The sequence below is a fragment of the Nicotiana tabacum genome, chromosome 17, assembly GCF_000715075.1.
Source record: "Nicotiana tabacum cultivar K326 chromosome 17, ASM71507v2, whole genome shotgun sequence".
Taxonomy (NCBI): Eukaryota; Viridiplantae; Streptophyta; class Magnoliopsida; order Solanales; family Solanaceae; genus Nicotiana; species Nicotiana tabacum.
Window position 1 is genome coordinate 119,878,150 of NC_134096.1, and position 18,163 is coordinate 119,896,312.

The 18,163-nt window shown below is 37.0% G+C and overlaps 1 pseudogene; it reads right to left on the reverse strand.

Annotated features, from left to right (window-relative positions):
• Positions 1-230: 230 nt before the first annotated feature.
• LOC107806958 (phospholipase A1-II 1-like) lies at positions 231-1,454 on the reverse strand (annotated as a pseudogene).
• Between the last annotated feature and the right edge of the window lie 16,709 nt (positions 1,455-18,163).

An 18,163-nucleotide genomic window follows, 5' to 3' on the forward strand; every position in this document is an offset into this window, starting at 1 on the left:
GGAAATAGATCCCATGATTGGCACTAATAACCGCTTTGATTTGATCGGTTTCGTAATTTTCGCCGTGATCTTCGATCGGTTACTGATATCTCGCCATTCCATTATTACGCCTTACTCGACGTCAGTCATGCTTGATCTCGATTGTTGCTAGCCTCGATCTCAATGAACACTTCGATCTCCAGGCTTGATGTTCTATCTTCGAGCTCGAGCTCGAGCTCGAGCCCGATCTATTATGAGGTTACCCTCGGAGCAACTCCTTTGACAACGATATCGAGTATGCCCGATTTCGACCGTATACACACCGGTACACTATATTCATTCTTCAGTAAGTCCGCTTCCTTAATCACTAGAGCAATATCCCGGTTTAACTCTAACTTGAACTCTCCTTTAGTTCCTTGTGTTCCAGCAATTCCATGCAAATAAACCTCCAGAATATGACCATTTATGTCTTTCTTCAAGTATTATGATTTTTAGTATCAATTGAAAGTTCAATGCCAACAACTTCGTACATTCTCCAATCTGTTGCCGAACCCTCGACCTGTCCACGGTCTGGCATCTTCGGTATAGGATCAGCAGCATTGCTAATGCGCAAGATTTGAAGATTTCTTAGTTTGTCATAAGCTTTTTTGAAATTCTCTTCTCCAAGTCGAGGGCAACCAAATACAAACGCAGTCACCGGAAATTCCTTATTGATTTGGTTGAAAACTACGTCAATTGCACATAGTGTGGCCACTGATGAACCCAAACTGTGACCACTTAGAGTAATGCTAACTTCCTTTCTCTTGTATTGGTCAACCAAGCGTTTAACTTCTTCAAGAACCTGTTTTTAATGTATGGAATCAAGGAAATTTAGTGGATACCCAAGAGTAGAATTTGCTTGGGAAATGGAAAAGCTGCTCGCGGTGTTGATTTGATTGGACATAGAGTTTTAAAAAAAAAACATAAATTTTTTTGGTACATACCAACGGTTTGAAGCAGGAACTAGTGTTTAAGTTACGACTTTGTTTTGATCCAAATTTTATATTTATCTTAAGAAATCTATGAATTTGTACATATTATTAATTTAAAACACATTGACTTAGAATTATGACACATAGTCCTTCTCCAGGAAATCACTCCCTAATGCAACTTTACCCTCATCAGTGGCAACAGCGACAAACCCAAATCCAATTTGATACTTTGAGCTTTTGAAGAGGTTCTTTTTGGAATACAGGCATTTCCCTAAATTTTTCGAAGCTATTTCACTGTTGAATAAGTCGTAGATAGCTTGTGACATTTGGCCATAGTGAATGAGATATCTTCGGAGATCGTAATCAAGTGAGCCTTCCTAGTTGTTTTTGCCACTCAATACCTCCCATCTTTCTGTTATATATTGGCAATCCTTTTTGCCTTTTCAAACAGCTCTTGATCTTTCTACTAAGAATCTCCAATCCTTTGTTAATAATGCATGCCATAGAGATAAATATGGAGTAATTAGTACTGGTACTTCTGAAGCTCAGCTAGAGCAGTTGCCTTCGAAATTAGTGTTTATTCCTCTTCCACATTAGGACGGAATTACTAGGAATATTTTGGATAACAGAGGAAAAACCAAAGTTAAAAAGTTTTTGTTGATAAGACAGTTAAAGTTTACTTATATAATAATCGACGTTTCTTTTTTTTATTTTTTCGCCTTACCTACCCCACATAGAAAAATTAAGTGTTCTCTTGACCTTTGCGTGACTAGAAGTGATGAATCAACGTTTTTTTGTGTTTACTTTTCCCCTTAAAAAGATTTTTGCAATAGAATAAGAACATAACGGCCACCTATACAAGTTGGTGGCGGCTTTTGGTAAAAAAAAAAAAAAAAAAAAAAAAAAAAAGGCATATCATTCATCAAATTAAATCTTGTATGTTATAAAATAAAGATTGTAAAATAAAAAATCAAAGACAAGTATAGAGAGAGATTGATATATTATTCAATTTCAAACTATTGTACATAATGAACTGAAAACTCCTCTATTTATAGAAGAAAGGAAGCAGCTGCGAGGCTTTTCAGGAAGAGGCTGCGATGCTTTTCTTGAGCTACTTGTAAGCTGTCTGCATGATCTACTTGCAACCTGTCTGTTTAATAAGAAGCCGCTGCAAATCATTTCATTGAGTTGCTTGCAACCTGCCTGCATCAGCTGCTTGTAGATAAACTTCAATAGAGTACCAAACGGATAATCTTCTTCAGAAAGATTATCTATAGCAGAGTAATAAATGGACATCCACATTATAATTATTTTCATAACACTCCCCCTTGGATGTTCATTAAAAGATATTGTGTCTCGTTAAAACCTTACTAGGAAAAAACCAGTGAAAAAAATCCTAATGAAGGAAAAAGAGTATAAATATTTAGTAATATGCAATTCTAGCTGCCTCATTAAAAACCTTACAAGAAAAATCTCATGGGAAAAATCTTAGTAAGGAAAAAAGAGTACAACGTGTATTTCACTCCTGCTGATGCAAATCTTGTTCCAAATATTTGAGTCTCCGCATTCCAATCCTGTATACTATTTTCTCAAAAGTTGATGTTAGCAAAGATTTAGTGAACAAATCTGTTGGATTGTCACTTAAAAGGATTTGTTGCACATCGATGTCACTATTTTTCTGAAGATCATATGTGTAGAATAATTATGGTGAAATGTGCTTTGTTCTATCTCCTTTTATAAATTCTCCCTTTAATTGGGCTATGCATGCAGCATTATCTTCGTATAAAATTGTGAATCTTTTATCACATTCCAAACCATATTTTTCTTGAATAAAATGAATCACTGATCTCAACCATACGCATTCCCTACTTGCTTCATGAATAGCTATTATCTCAGCATGATTTGAAGAAGTAGCAACAATTGACTGCTTTGTGGAGCGCCATGATATGACAGTACCTCCACATGTAAACACGTACCCGGTTTGAGATCGAACTTTATGGGGATCAGATAAATAACCTGCATCTGCATAACCAACAAGATCTGCACTACCTTTTTTAGCATAAAACAAACTCATATCAAGAGTTCCTTTTAAATATCGCAAAATATGCTTAATCACATTCAAATGTCTCCGTGTAGGAGAAGAGTTATATCTTGCTAGTAAATTAACAGAAAATGCTATGTCAAGCCTTGTAGCATTAGCAAGATACATAAGTGCACTAATTGCACTGAGATAAGGTGTTTCAGGACCAAGGAGTTCCTCATCCTCTTCTGGAGGTCGGAACGGATCCTTATTCACTTCAAGTGATCGAACAGCCATTGGTGTACTCAATGGGTGCGCTTTGTCCATGTAAAAGTATTTTAAGACCCTTTCTGTATAGGCAGATTGATGCATAAAGATCTTGTCTGCTAAATGTTCAATTTGCAGTCCAAGATAAAGTTTTGTCTTTCCAAGATCTTTCATCTCAAATTCTTTCTTAAGATATTCAATTGCCTTTTGGAGCTCTTCTGGAGTTCCAACAAGATTTATGTCATCAATATAAACAGCAAGTATAACAAATTCTGATGTCATTTTCTTTATAAAAATACATGGACAAATAACATCATTTATGTAACCCTCTTTCAACAAATATTCACTAAGGCGATTATAACACATGCGCCCAGATTGCTTTAAACCGTACAAAGATCTTTGTAATCTAATTGAATACATTTCCCGGGATTTTGAATTTGCTTCAGGAATTTTAAATCCTTCATGTATTTTCATATAAATTTCATTATCAAGTGAGTCATATAGGTTATGACTTGCATTTAAATGGCATGATATCTTCAGGTGTCCGGACTACAGGCCCTATCCTCACAATCTTTTATAATATCGTGCACTATATTGGATTAAATATATCATCGACGATCATTTTGTATCGGTTCCTAAGCGACATAACTTGTTGAGATCTCATCACTTTCTTTATTTTCGGGTACCTGAATTTCTTCTGGAGTTTCATGAAATGTTATGTCGTGGGCTCTTCTAGAGCTCATTTTCTCCTCATTATGATCATTTTGATCATTTGCTCCTATTATTTTTCAAGGATTGTTACCTTTGGAACCGATCGGTTTACTACGCTTCATGCGTGCAATAAACTTTATCCTTCAGGGACTTTAATTTTAATAGGAGCATTTGCAGCTGAAATATGATATTTAATTTTGGATCAGCAAATGCTTCTGGCATTTGACTTGAATTATCTTCTAAGTGAGGATCATATTAATGATAATTCGATTCATATAGCATATTTTTCAGTTGTTTATTCCATCCCCAAATGTTAGAAAAACTAACACATATCCCCAATCTTTTTTGAAAAACCTATCTTTGTGCATTATGGTAGAGAAATTAATCATATACCACATAACAAAAGTTATTAAATAGTAAAAATATTTGGTTTCTCATCCTAAACCAATTGTGAGGGGAGGGCTTATTATATTTTATTGGTATGATACATACAAGTGTTGTTGTATGTAATTTAGAAAATCTTAGACCAACATATGAAGCTTTGTTCTCATAAGCAATAGTTTAGCCATTAATAGGAGGTATTCAATGCTAAACTAGCTTGGATATAAACCAGCATCATCAAGATGAACTATCTTGATTTCATAATCTGAAAATTATGCTCTTAATTGAGAAAGGCAATTTCAAATGCCAAACTGTAGGTTGACAATAAACACACATGTAACCATCTCATATGTGCATCTATAAGTGGTTCACATGATAGGTGAATGGGACCATATTCACCTTTTATATATTCCAGAATTCATGGGTTTTAATCTCAACTTTAGCTGGTATAATCAATTTATTATGAGAACAAGCAACACAAGAGAATTCTTGAAGAATCTTCTAGTTCTTCAGTATATGCTTATCTGAATTCTCAAATAGCTCATTTAAAAATGGCAAATGAAAACTTCAAGTTTATCATGTCATGTGCTATCTCTAAGTAAACTTCTGGTTTACTATGGCATAAACTTTTGCATTAGTAAACTTCTGATTTACTGTGGCTACTTTTGTATTAGTAAATTTCTGGTTTACAGTAGCTACTTTTGCCTCAGTAAAACTTCTGGTTTACTGTGACTGCTTTTGCATTAGTAAACTTTTGGTTTACTGTGATAGATGATGTAGTACAAATTAAAAAATAAGGTGGGTAACTTCTCACATACATATTATTTTACCCCCTATGATTGTGGAAACATGAAGATTTTCAATCTTCCAATCATTTGCGATCTAAATATGATAGACATTTGTATCAATAAACTTCGGGTTTACTACAACATATATTTTGACCATAATCATATAATCTGAATGACATATTTGTATATAAGCTCTTCGAGAGCCTTCATTTATTATCCACAATCTAATATTTATCTGACACTACTGGTGTCATGTGTCTTCTAGACAAACAATTAGCTCTTCAGGAGTTGTTGATATATTTTGTACTATCAAATATTGCTTAAAAAATTCCGGTATCATGAGAGAAAAACATAATCAAATAAACAATATAAAGACAATTCTAAATTTATAAATATCAGAAATCAAGAATTTCAATATTTTTTTACCGCCAACTTTGTGACAAATATCTCCTTCAGGGAGAAACTCCATTAACATATGAATATTTTATATCAAAGTGGCAACCACATAGTCATTACATCCTTCAGAAAAATATACATGAGTTGTTATTTTCTTCGGGATAGTTAATAACAACTAACCATAATTTATCAATGTGGTTGTAGTAGAATGCTTTTGCCTTAGGATGATACTTAATAAAATTATCCAAGATGTTTTACGCACAACAGGTACGTGTGGCAATGATCTTTATGCTACAAAAATAATATCTATATCCTCTATTATTCTACCTCTTTAGGAGGTGAGTTATGGTATTTCTTTATTCACTCTAGGGAATGAAAATGTGCTTCAAAAATAACTTTGAATAGCTCATTATTTTGTTTAAGCACAGAAAGATACTGCTTCATAATATTTTCCTACTTTAGGAGAAAATTTCAATTGTGTTACTTCTTCAGGAGCAAATTTAAAATATGAAATATTGAGTATATATTTTCTTAATCACATTAACTCTTCTGGAGGTGAATTGTAATGTATTTACACCGAGAGCGCAGTCATATTTACGGATTTATTAATATTATCACATTCACTTCAGGGAATGGATTAATATTTATCAAAAATTCTCATCCTTCAGGAAATCGAACATAATTATCTGAACGTGCATTAATCACATCAAATTGTGATGCTTCAACCTCTTTTAAAATATTTACTTCATGAGAAAATCGAAATGTGCATGTAATATAGAGAACATTTCTCTAGCTTATCTTTAATTGTAACCATAGAAAGCCTAAATTATCACTTCTGGTGGTCATAGGTATATACCACTTCTGGTGGTTAATAAAATTTAGTTACAACGAGATATATGAAATATAACCACTTCTGATGGTTGTATATTTCTTGCAAATTCTGCTGGAATTTAAGTGGATCTAACAATGTTATCTACTTTGTAATCCTTTATTAAGATAATAAGGATGAAAACAAATACCAAAATAGGTATTGTATAAGTAACATATAACCAAACAAGCGATGATAAAAATATTAAAATATAAGCAAAAGGCTCAAATTAAATTACGCAAATTTGGCCACTCCAGATGTAAGTGATATCTACATCACTACTGCCAAGAAAAAAAACTCACCACATCTAGGATACAATCTGCCTTATGATGCTAGGAATGAATAAGATCTAACTACGGACGTAAGAGTGCCGCCTTACATCGGAGATGAACATTGAAATAAAAATTAAATCCGAAGTAAGTGCTCAAAATGGCAGAGTCTCGTGCTGATAACGTTTTATAAAATAAAGACTGTAAAGTAAAGAAACCGAAGACAAGTATAGAGAGAGATTGATATATTATTCAACTTCAAACTATTGTACATAATGAACTGAAAACTCCTCTATTTATAGAAGAAAGGAAGTAGCTGCGAGACTTTTCTTGAGCTGCTTGTAAGCTATCTGCATGAGCTACTTGCAACCTGCCTGTTTAATAAGAATCTACTGCAAATCATTTCATTGAGTTGCTTGCAACCTGCCTGCATCAGCTGCTTGTAGATAAACTTCAATAGAGTATCAAACGGATAATCTTATTCAGGAAGATTATTTATAGCGGAGTAATAAATGGACATCCACATTATAATTATTTTCATAACAGTTTTGGTGTGCACTTGACTAATTGAAATAAACAAATTGTCTATATGGATTCTAAAGCATGACTGTGGAATCAATTCCTACGATATTGGGTCTGAACTATACCTGACTTTAATTTTTGGGGGCCTAAAAGACTTTTTTTTTGGGCCTTAAACACATTTGTCGTTAAGCAGTGAGACATACAAATTCTCATTTTTGTTTTAATTTGCTATGATAAGGGACCAGGACAGAGGAAGGGGGAAGAAAACTTTCTTACATCTTTGCTTTCTGTATATTTTTCAGGCTCTCTCAACATAGCCTTTGACCGTTAATGACGATAAAGAACAAAAGTTAGGCATGCATGAATTTAATGGAAGTTTAGATTTGATATATAAGAAAAGAAGGCCCGAAATTTTAAAGTTGGTCTAGAAAGCAATACAGTTTTAAAATAAAAATAGTGGGGGTGAAATAGTAGGCGTCAAAATAGGAAAATGACATCGGAAAATGACACTTAAAATAATAGCCGAATATTTTTACATATAAACTTTATCACTTCACTTACAAATCATAATGTGTATTATATACACTTTTATGGCTATATGATATAAATAGTTTCGACCACGGGCTAAAAGTGATCTTTGCCTGTAAAAATACGCTAACAATTAATTAATAGCCCATTAAAATGGGGGGATTTGCATTTATACCCGATTTTTGGGTCACTTTTTAACCTATACCCGTTTTGCAAAAAAAATTGCAAGCGTACCCACTTTTCGGGCAACTTCAGACATACGGGCCTGAAGTAGCAAAAATTTATGTCTGAAGTTTGAACTTCAGAATGTTTTGCCTAAAGTGTAGTCTTAACAAAGCAAAACTTCAGATATTTTTACCTGAAGTTTGGCCTGAATTGAAAAGGCAATCACGCAAACTTTAGTTCATTGTGCAATGAAAAATTTCAGTTCAATAATTGCTGAACTTCAGCAATTTTGGTTGAACTTTTTGTTTTGTAATTGCTGAACTCCAGCATTCTAGGAGCTAAAGTTTGTTTAGTATCTGCTGAACTTCAGCATTTTAGGAGCTGAAGTTTGTTTAGTATTTGCTGAACTTCGGCTCCTAGAGGATGCACTTCAGTTTAATAATTGCTGAACTTCAGCAATTTTGGCTGAAGTTTTTGTTTTGTAATTGCTGAACTTCAGCATTCTAGGAGCTAAAGTTTGTTTAGTATCTGCTGAACTTCAGCATTTAAGGAGCTGAAGTTTGTTTAGTATTTGCTGAACTTCAGCTCCTAGAGGATGCACTTCAGTTCAATAATTGTTGAACTTCAGCAATTTTGGCTGAAGTTTTTGTTTTGTAATTGCTGAACTTCAGCATTCTAAGAGCTGAAGTTTGTTTAGTATTTGCTGAACTTCAGCATTTTAGGAACTAGAGTTTGTTTAGTATTTGCTGAACTTCAACTCCTAAAGGATGCACTTCAGTGCTTGGGTCCTTTTGGGTAATATTCCAAGCAGTCATTCGCGAAGCAAAAATCCGCACTGCCTCATTTTGCACTACGCGTTCACGGCAAAACCCTCACGAACGCGATGAAACACACTACCATACTTCCGCGAACACTGACAACTCACTGCGAACGTGATGAAGAATCCATATAGACTGACCAACCCCCGCTCAACACTACACGGATGCATAGCCATGGACGCGGACGCGAAGACTACAATCTTCAATCCAGTGTGAACACGACCTCAGAAGCGCGAACTCAAAGAAAAAATAGCTCCACTGACCAAACACCTTTCGCGATCGCGGCCAAGCCTTCGCGATCGCGAAGAAATTCAGAAGCAACAGGTAACAGCAGAAAAACTAGCAATGCAAAAACCATTTGAAATGATCTGAACTACGTCCGAAATTGACCTGAGCCCCTCGGGACCCCGTCCAAATGTACCAAAAAGTCCCATAACATAATAAGGACCTACTCAAGACCTCAAATCATACATAACAACATCAAAAGGATGAATCGCACCTCAAATCAAAATTTATGAACTTTGAAACTTCAAACTTCCACAATCGATACCGAAACATATCAAATCACGTTCGATTGACCTCAAATTTTGCACACAAGTCACATTTAACATTACGGACCTGCTCCAACTTCCGAAATCAAAATCCGACTCCGATATCAAAAAGACCACTCCTGGTCAAACTTTCCAAATTTCAACTTTTGTCATTTCGAGCCAAATTCAACCATGGACCTCTAAATCACAATACGGACGCGCTCCTAAGTCCAAAATCACCCAATGGAGCTAACAGAACCATCAAAATTCTAATCCGAGGTCAAACGCTAAAAAGTCAAACTTGATCAACTCTTTCAAATTTAAAGCTCCCTAGTTGAGAATCATTCTTCCAAATCAGTCCTGAATAACCTGAAAACCAAAACCGACGATTCACATAAGTCATAATACATCATACAAAGCTACTCATGCCTGTAAACTACATAGTGAAGTGCAAATGCTCAAAACGACCGGTTGAGTCGTTATATTGCCACTTGGATTTTTATGTGAATTCTGTGTGTTTGTTGATTTGATATTTCTTGGAAATAATCACATTATGGATTTTTAATTTGCAAATAATTAATTAAATAAGTTTAAATTGAGGCGTTTATATATTTATCTAAAATTTGGATTAAAGAAGGTGTTGTCCTATGATGAGTTATTTTGGCATCCTTATGGTTGTTTTTGAGATTTTATATACATTGTGTTGAGCCGTGAACTATCTGTTATAAAATTAATTGACTTTGTTGTACCTTTGGAATGGTTGTGGCCTACGGGCAATATATAAATACGAGTTGATGATGTTGTGTTGTTGTGATAATATTCTGTGTGAATTATTGTGTGATTTGGGTTACTATTATGCGGTGTATAAGGGTGGCCTTCCATTGTTGACGTTATGCTGGCATAAGGTTGGCATTTTACTGTTGTTATGTGTATTGGAATATTATCTGGGTGTAGTGATAAGGGAGACTATTAAATGTAGCGATAAATGAGGCTATTATAGGAGCGATAAGGGTGGCTATATGAGCGACAAGGGTGGCTATTGATATTGTGAGGGCGGGGGATAAGTTATGCTATTATAGGAGTGATAAGGGTGGCTATAGGAGATATAAAGATGGCTATTATCAGGAATGATATGTGATGATGTGGGATTATTGTGTTGGTAATTTTTATGTGATGATGTGGGGTTATTGCGTTGGTAATTTTCATGTGATGTTGCGATTTTCCTTGTGTTTATTTTTATATATTGTGAAACTTGCCTTGTTATTTCGGTAAACTTGATAATATTCTGATCTATGTTGAAATTGTGAGCCTGTGGCAAGTGCCGAGCGGATTATGTTATATAAGATCGGGTTGCACGCCGCAACAGGTATGATTAATATTATTTGGGATCGTGTTACACGCCATAACAGATATGAAATGTGGGCACGAGATGCCGGAGAAAATATGATAAATTTTATTATTGGCACGTGAGTGGTCCATGCTGTTTTGATAGAAATATGGACACGAGGTGTTGTGAAAACATGAAAGTGGACTGAGATCCGTGTTATGAAAATATGAAAGTGGATTGAGACCCATGTTTTATGATTATGAAATGAGGTATCACAGAGTGAACTTTTATTTGAAAGAATTTATATTCGTAAGAATTTTATATTCGAAAGATATTTATTTGGAAAAAGTATATTCTTAAGGTATTTATTCGAATAAAGTATATTCAGAAGGTATTTATTCGAAAGAATTATATGTGAAAAATTTATATTTGAAGGACTTGATTAATTGGTTGTACTTGTGTTCCTTATTCGTTTGAGCAATAATTATGGTGTTCTTGTTGCCTTGATGTTTATATCACTGGTTGATTTTTGTTATTATCACTACTAGTTATTTTTCAGTACTATTGTATACTGCTATATTGCACAAGTTTTTTAACTAGTGAGTATCTTGACTCTACCTCGTCACTACTCCACCGAGGTTAGTCTTGATACTTACTGGGTACCGACTGTGGTGTACTCATACTATATTTTTGTATATTTTTGTGCAGAGCCAGGTATTGGAGATATCATACTCGGGCAGATTTAGTGTGTTGATCGCAAGGATTCAAGGTAGAGCTGCTTGGTCGTCGCAATCCTTTGGAGTCTTTTCATTTTATTGTACTGTCAACTCTTATTCGAACAAAATTGTTTATTCGATCCTTGAGATCATTGCAAGTATTCAGTTAGAGTTTGTGACCTAATATTACCAGTCTTGGGAGGTTGTTATATTTGTTTCCGCTTTTGGTTTTGACACTTATATTAAATTACTATATGTTTCGAAAACAAAAATGGCTCGAAATGTAATTGTAATAGGCTTACCTAGTCTTAAAGACTAAGTGCCATTGATCGGGTCCAAGCCTACACTACTATTGAGTAGCGAGGGTGGTCAGCGAGGGTGGTTGATGCAGTTTTAACCCAACTAGGTCGGAATCGAATTCACAGGGAGTTAATGTTTGGAATTAGGTTTATATCTAAGCTAGATGCGGGTTTTGAATCTAATTACACTTCCACAAGTTTGAGTTTGATTTCTACTTCTAACTTTACTCTAAAGATTGCAATAATTGAAACTAAGGACAATATTTTTGTTGTTATTTTTCAAATGTTTAAAGAGACTAGGGTAGTGACTTCTACTTAGGTGGATATCTAACGGGTAGCAAAATCTAGGGCAAGCTTGATTAGTTGGGATTGTAATATAGCTATCACACTCGGGTACTCACTCTATACCTCTTGGTAGTTTGAGTGATTTTGCCCAATTTGGCTTTCTCAAGTCCAAATGGGTATTCATGCAAATTAAGTGATATTAGCTCAAGTTGGGTATTATTATCTCTAGGTTTAACCCTTTAATTGGGGCTATCAATTTCTTGAGTTCACCCCAATTCCTTGTTAGCCTAGTTTTCCTAGACTTAGTCCCTCTTTCTCAAGTAGAGACTAAGTCATAAAGGCATGAACCAATGTTTGCAACCATTAATTCTTGAGTTCTAGCAAGAACTAGGCTAAATATCACTAACTCATTCACATTCAAGCCCTAAAATCAAATACCCATTAAATACCCACACTAGGGTTGGGTCACAACCCTAGCTATGGGTTTAGCTACTCATGGAAATAACAGAAATTAAAGATGAAATGAAGATAAAATCTATAATATTAATTTATGGAATGAAAATCTAATGTTAAGAAGTGAATCTAGTACAAAAATTCTGAAAACAGAAAAGTCAGTTGTCTCAGGTGCTCATACAAAACATAATATAACCTAAAAATGACAAAAAGTTCTATTTATACTAAGCTGAAAATATCTGACAAAAATGCCCATGCGGAGGTTGTGCGGCCGCGTAATTCTGAGTGCGGCCGCACTCATGCTTTCGCGGCCGCATAATTCTGATACGGTCCGCGTTCTTCTCTTTTGGATTTGGTTAAGCTAAACTTTCGCGGACCGCATAATTCTAAGTGCGGCCGCGCTCCAAATTATGCGGCCGCATAAAAGTGATGCGGTCCGCACTTGCTTGAGTTTAGCTTGAAATCAACTTTCTGATTCTTCATCTTGTGGACCGCATAATTTCGATCGCGGCCGCATAAGGGACTTCCGCTACCACACAATTCTGGTGCGGTCCGCACTTCTCTCTTTTGCTCAAGTTGTCAGCTCTCTGAATCTCAGTTATCACGGTCCGCGTAATTTCAATTGCGGTCGCACAGGGACTTTTGCGGCCGCACATTTCAAGTGCGTTCCGTGCTCATCATTTAGCCAAAAATCATACTCTCTGAATCTTCCTCTTGCGGACTTCATAATTATGATCGCGGGCGCATCATGGCTTTTGCGGCCGCACAATATTTGTGCGGTCCGCACTCCAGACCTCTTTGCCCAGCCTTGATTTTTGTTCAACTTTTGACTCATTTGTGAGTTGATTTTGATTCCTTTAGCTCATTTTGAACAATTCCTGCAAGCAAGCATATTTCATTAGTTTCCAGAAATACCTTCAAGCATTTTTGGCCTAAAATACAAGTAAAAGAGAGCAAATAATCCACTAGAAAAAAGGATATTTCAGCTGGTCTAAGGTGAATCAATCATGCATCAATTGGGACTAACAATTACCCTCAACACAAATGAACTATCAACAACACCATGTTTTGACCTTTTGAGTACCATAGTTCTAATGTGACACTAGAGCATCAAGAGTTCACTTAATTTACCAAGAAAGCTTGCTCTATCACGTAGGTCATTGTGGAACCAAAACTCCTCCTCCTCTAATCTCCATGAGCAAATTTCACTTTAGAATGTAACACTCAAAACAAGGATTGTGAAGAAGTGCGCTCATCTCTCTCAAAAGAATGTCACAAGTCCGGCTCTAAGTACCATAAGCTTGCCCCTTATGTAAATCACCACTAATGTACGCTCACTCAACTTAAAATCATATAGGGCTTTTGCAAGAATGTAATAAAGGCTTTTGGATCAAGGTAGGACTTATCGGCATATGATGGTTTCATCTTTCCTTAAGCACTCCATTTCTTCTTTTTGGCTCATACTTTCTTGACTCTTTGAGTCATTTTCTTCTTCCTTAGGGGAACTAGAGAGACGTAATGTCACTCTTTCTTGCTCATGACAATTATTTTTCTCCTTTTCTAATCACTCCATGCCTTTCATCATTGCTTTCTTTGAATCCCTTCAACTTTCTACTTTATTCACTTTCATTTTGACATATTTCTTTTTGGCCTTTCTTCCTTTTCTTTGCCTTCTCTTTTCTTCATTTCTTTTTTTTTGTTCTATGTATCTTTTATCACTTTCACATTCCTCGTCTCTCCCCCAAACTTATGCTTTTGCCAATTGTATCAAGAATGCTAAGGAAGGATCGGGTGCCAAGAGAGGGTCATTATAAAATGGATAAAGGCTTGTAACATGGCTATTGAATGAAAAAGGGCTTCGGCTCAAAGGGGTTGACTAGGGATATCGCATTGGTAGGCTACGGAAGCTTTCAAGTGTCAATTTGGATCAAGGAGAGCCTACAATCATTTCTCAAGTCTAGCTATACTTAGAATTTTACCTAGACAAACATTCAGGGCAAGTTCTAGACTTATTGGCACAAAACTTAGACTTGCAATTCAATACCTCACCTCTCAAGCTGTTGGATTGTTAAAGAGAACATAGTCGAGGGCACACAATAACCTAGCTAAGTTTGAAAATCACAAATGGCTCAAAGAAACCACTCGATGATTGTTTTAGTCAACACAAGAGTCTAAAGGTCACAACTAGAGCTATTCTTTGCCAATCAACTTGTTTCTAACCATAAGGTCGGAGGTAAATGTGTTAGTACCAAGTGAAGCTTGCTTGAGACACTTTTATTCATTACTACTATATATACAAAAATATAAAGAAAACAGACTCAATCCCTTAAGAAGGTTGTCACGCCATCCATCATTGGAAAGAGCCACCCGGTTCACACAACATCCACCTTTGGAAAGAACCATGGCATTAAGAAAACCAAAGGCTTATTATTCACACAAAACATAAAAAGAAGCTAACAACTTAAAAAGAAGATACTAAAGTAAATAAGAAGCTATGCTACTAAGGAAAAATAACGAAAGAAGTTATGAAGTAAACTACGGAAAGTAGACTGAATATGTACAAAATGAAGTAAAGCGAATATATACATAATGGAAATGAATATATACATCGAATGGTTAAGAATATATATATATATATATATATATATATATATATATATATATATATATATATATATATATATATATATATATATATATATATATATACACACACACACACACACACACACACACACACACACACACACACACACACACACACACATACCAAATGTCATCAAATCAAAATGGACCACCTCCCAAATAAAAAAATAGCACTGTCCTCAATGTTCATAACAAATAAGAACAGGGAAAATGGGTAGAGAGTATAGAAAACTCCCTATGTGGTCTCTGTCTGCATCGGGTCCTCAACATGGACGGGGTCCTCAACATGCATGGGCTCATCAGCACCCTCCGTATCCTCTAACTGGATCTCCACATCCTCTGACTGGGGGACTAAGGGGGTGCTGAGCATCTGAAACAGCTCCTCAGCAGTATGTAAAGTGGCAGCCAGCTCCTCAGACTGGCAGGCTGCTGCCTCTGATTCCTTGGGCACTACTGCATGTGCTGCTGGGACTGTCTCCTCCATGATCAGGTCCAGTGGAATATAACCAGCAGAAGCAATCTTCTGAACCTCTTTGCTCAACTTCTCCACCGACTCCTTAGATGCCTGAGCCTTCCGCATCTTCTTCACCTGCTTCCCCAAATCCTTGATAATCCTCCCATATATATCAAGAGTCTCCCGGATCTTCTTCTGGTCGTAAAGAATCTTCTTCTGATTGCCCAGAATCTTCTTCAAAGTGTCCTCAACTGATGGAGGTACCTGAAGCTCTGATGGGGCTAAAGACCGTGCTGCCACTGCACTAGATATGGCAGTCAGCTTTGTGGTAGCTGCCTGCATCCAGTTGTTGAGACTGGATAGTGTCTGTGAAACCCGCAGTGCAGTCTGAGGGTAGGTAGAAGATGTGGTCACTGACAGTGTGACTGAGAGGGATGGTCCAGAGGAAGGAGGAGGCATGGAAGCTGCTCCGGCAGAAGTGCCAGCTACTGTGGAGGGCTCGGCAACTGACCCAGTGGCCACTACACCTGGCTCTTCACACTAGCTAGTGGAGGTAGTGGCTTTACCCTTGAATTTAGGGTTGTCCGCTCCCTGGAGGTGGTACCATGAGAAAGGCTTTTTAGCCTTCACCTCCACATAAAAATATCTCGGCTTTACCCCTTGGTCTTGGAAATACTCTATGAGGAAGTTGGGGTAGGGATATGATCTTTCTTCTTTCTGGAATTCATTGGAAATGTTGTAGGATATCAAGTTTCCTACATTAATAGGATAGTCTACCATGATGGAAGCTACCAATACTATCCGGGGGAGTGGAAGGACATTCTCATGCTGGCACGGGTGGCTCTGACAATTTGAACGCCTATTATGAGCCATGCAGGTGTTGTCCCCAGAATAGCAAGTATCTTAGCTAGCCATGGGCGAACTGCATCACCCAAGGCTAGCTTCTCCAGGTATTGCACTGCCTCAACCTCCTCAAACCCTATATATTTGTTCAGTGTGTGGCCATCAAACCGGATTTTCAAGTTCCGGACCTTCGTCACCTTTGTACCCTTTTTGATGTGGGCAACATAGGATAAAATTCCTTGACAAGGTATTCATTGGCATCTTGCAACCGGCCGACGAACCATTTCCATCCTTTTCTCTCCGTAAATTGCTTTAGGACATTCGGATTGTACTGTCTTAGGTCTTTGGTTATGAATTGTCGCTCAAGAGTGAGCGACCTTTGGGGCCACCACGGACCGCACAAAAGTGAGTACGGCTGTGGATTGCCCATCGCGGACCGCACAAAAATGAGTGTGGCCGCATAATACCTATCGCGGACCGCACAAAATTGAGTACGGTCACGGAAATCCCAGGTTCAGACTACTGGTTCTCTGAAGTTACCTCAGCGCGGACCGCATACTTTTAAGTGCTGCCGCGAAAATCCATCGCGGACCGCACAAGATTGAGTGTGGCTGCATAATTGATTTGTTGGGTCTCTGAAGCTTAATTGTGCGGACCGCACAAAATTGAGTGCGGCCACAAAAACCAACCGCGGACCGCACAAAATTGAGTGCGGCCGTACAAACTTAGCAATGACAAGTGCCTTTAACCTAGGGTATCGTGGACCACACAATTTTGTATGCGGCCGCATACCCTAGCGCGGACAACACAAAAATGTGTGCGGTCGCGAAATTCAAATCAGAGCGGCATTGGAGTACGATTAATACTAGGGTTTTCACTAATTAGGCATGATTTGTGGCAATTAAATAATAAAAGCTACTAACCCCATCCCATTATGCATTCAAACACTATCCACATGCTTCTAAGCAAGAATCAAGCATCAATTTGACATTTTTGGCATGAATCTAACCCTAGATAAAAAGAAAACTAAAACAAAGAGAAAAGAAAAGAAAAAGATGAAAATTAATTCATTGAAATCAACATACCAGTAATGAAATGTAGTAGGAAATTAACACTTGATGAATATGGGATGAGATTGAAAACAAGAAAGAGTGCACTGTGCTTTAGTCTAGCTTGAGAGGTCAGAGGGTGTAAAGTGTGAATAGTCTCAAAAAGTCCTATTTATACTCTGACCATGTTGGCCCACCGACTTACCTGAGTGCGGCCGCATAATTTTGGTGCGGTCCGCACTCTTTACCTTTTCTAACTCAGCAGTTGATTCAATGACGCGGTTCGCATAAAAATGGCTGCGGCTGCATAATCTGTGCGGTCCGCGAAATTTTGATCGCGGCCGCGAATCCTTAAGGGATTTTATCAAGCCAAACTTTAGAGAGTTGGAATTTTCCATCTTTCAGTTGTGCGACCGCATACAGAATTGTGCGGCCGCGAAGGGCTTGTGCGGTCTGCATAATTCTGGCGCAGTCCGCACAATTTCACCACTTGGCCAATTTTTATCTTGTCAATTTTCTGCACTGCACACCCAATTCCTGCATACATTTCACAACCAGTTAGTCCAAAACAATGCTTAATCTAACAAAAAAATCAAAAGAAAGAAAAACATATGGGTTGCCTCCCAAGAAGCGCCTGATTTAATGTCGCGGCACAACGCATGTTACCATCATTCATTTGAAATGAAGCAATGCCACAACGTGGCCATCATCAACCTTACCAAGGTATTGCTTCACCCGGTTCCCATTTACTCTAAAGATCTCACCATTCTTATTTTTCAAATCAAGAGCACCAAAAGGAGTCACATGTACCACTTCAAAAGGACCACTCCACTTTGATTTAAGCTTTCCTGGAAACATCCGTAACCGAGAGTTGAATA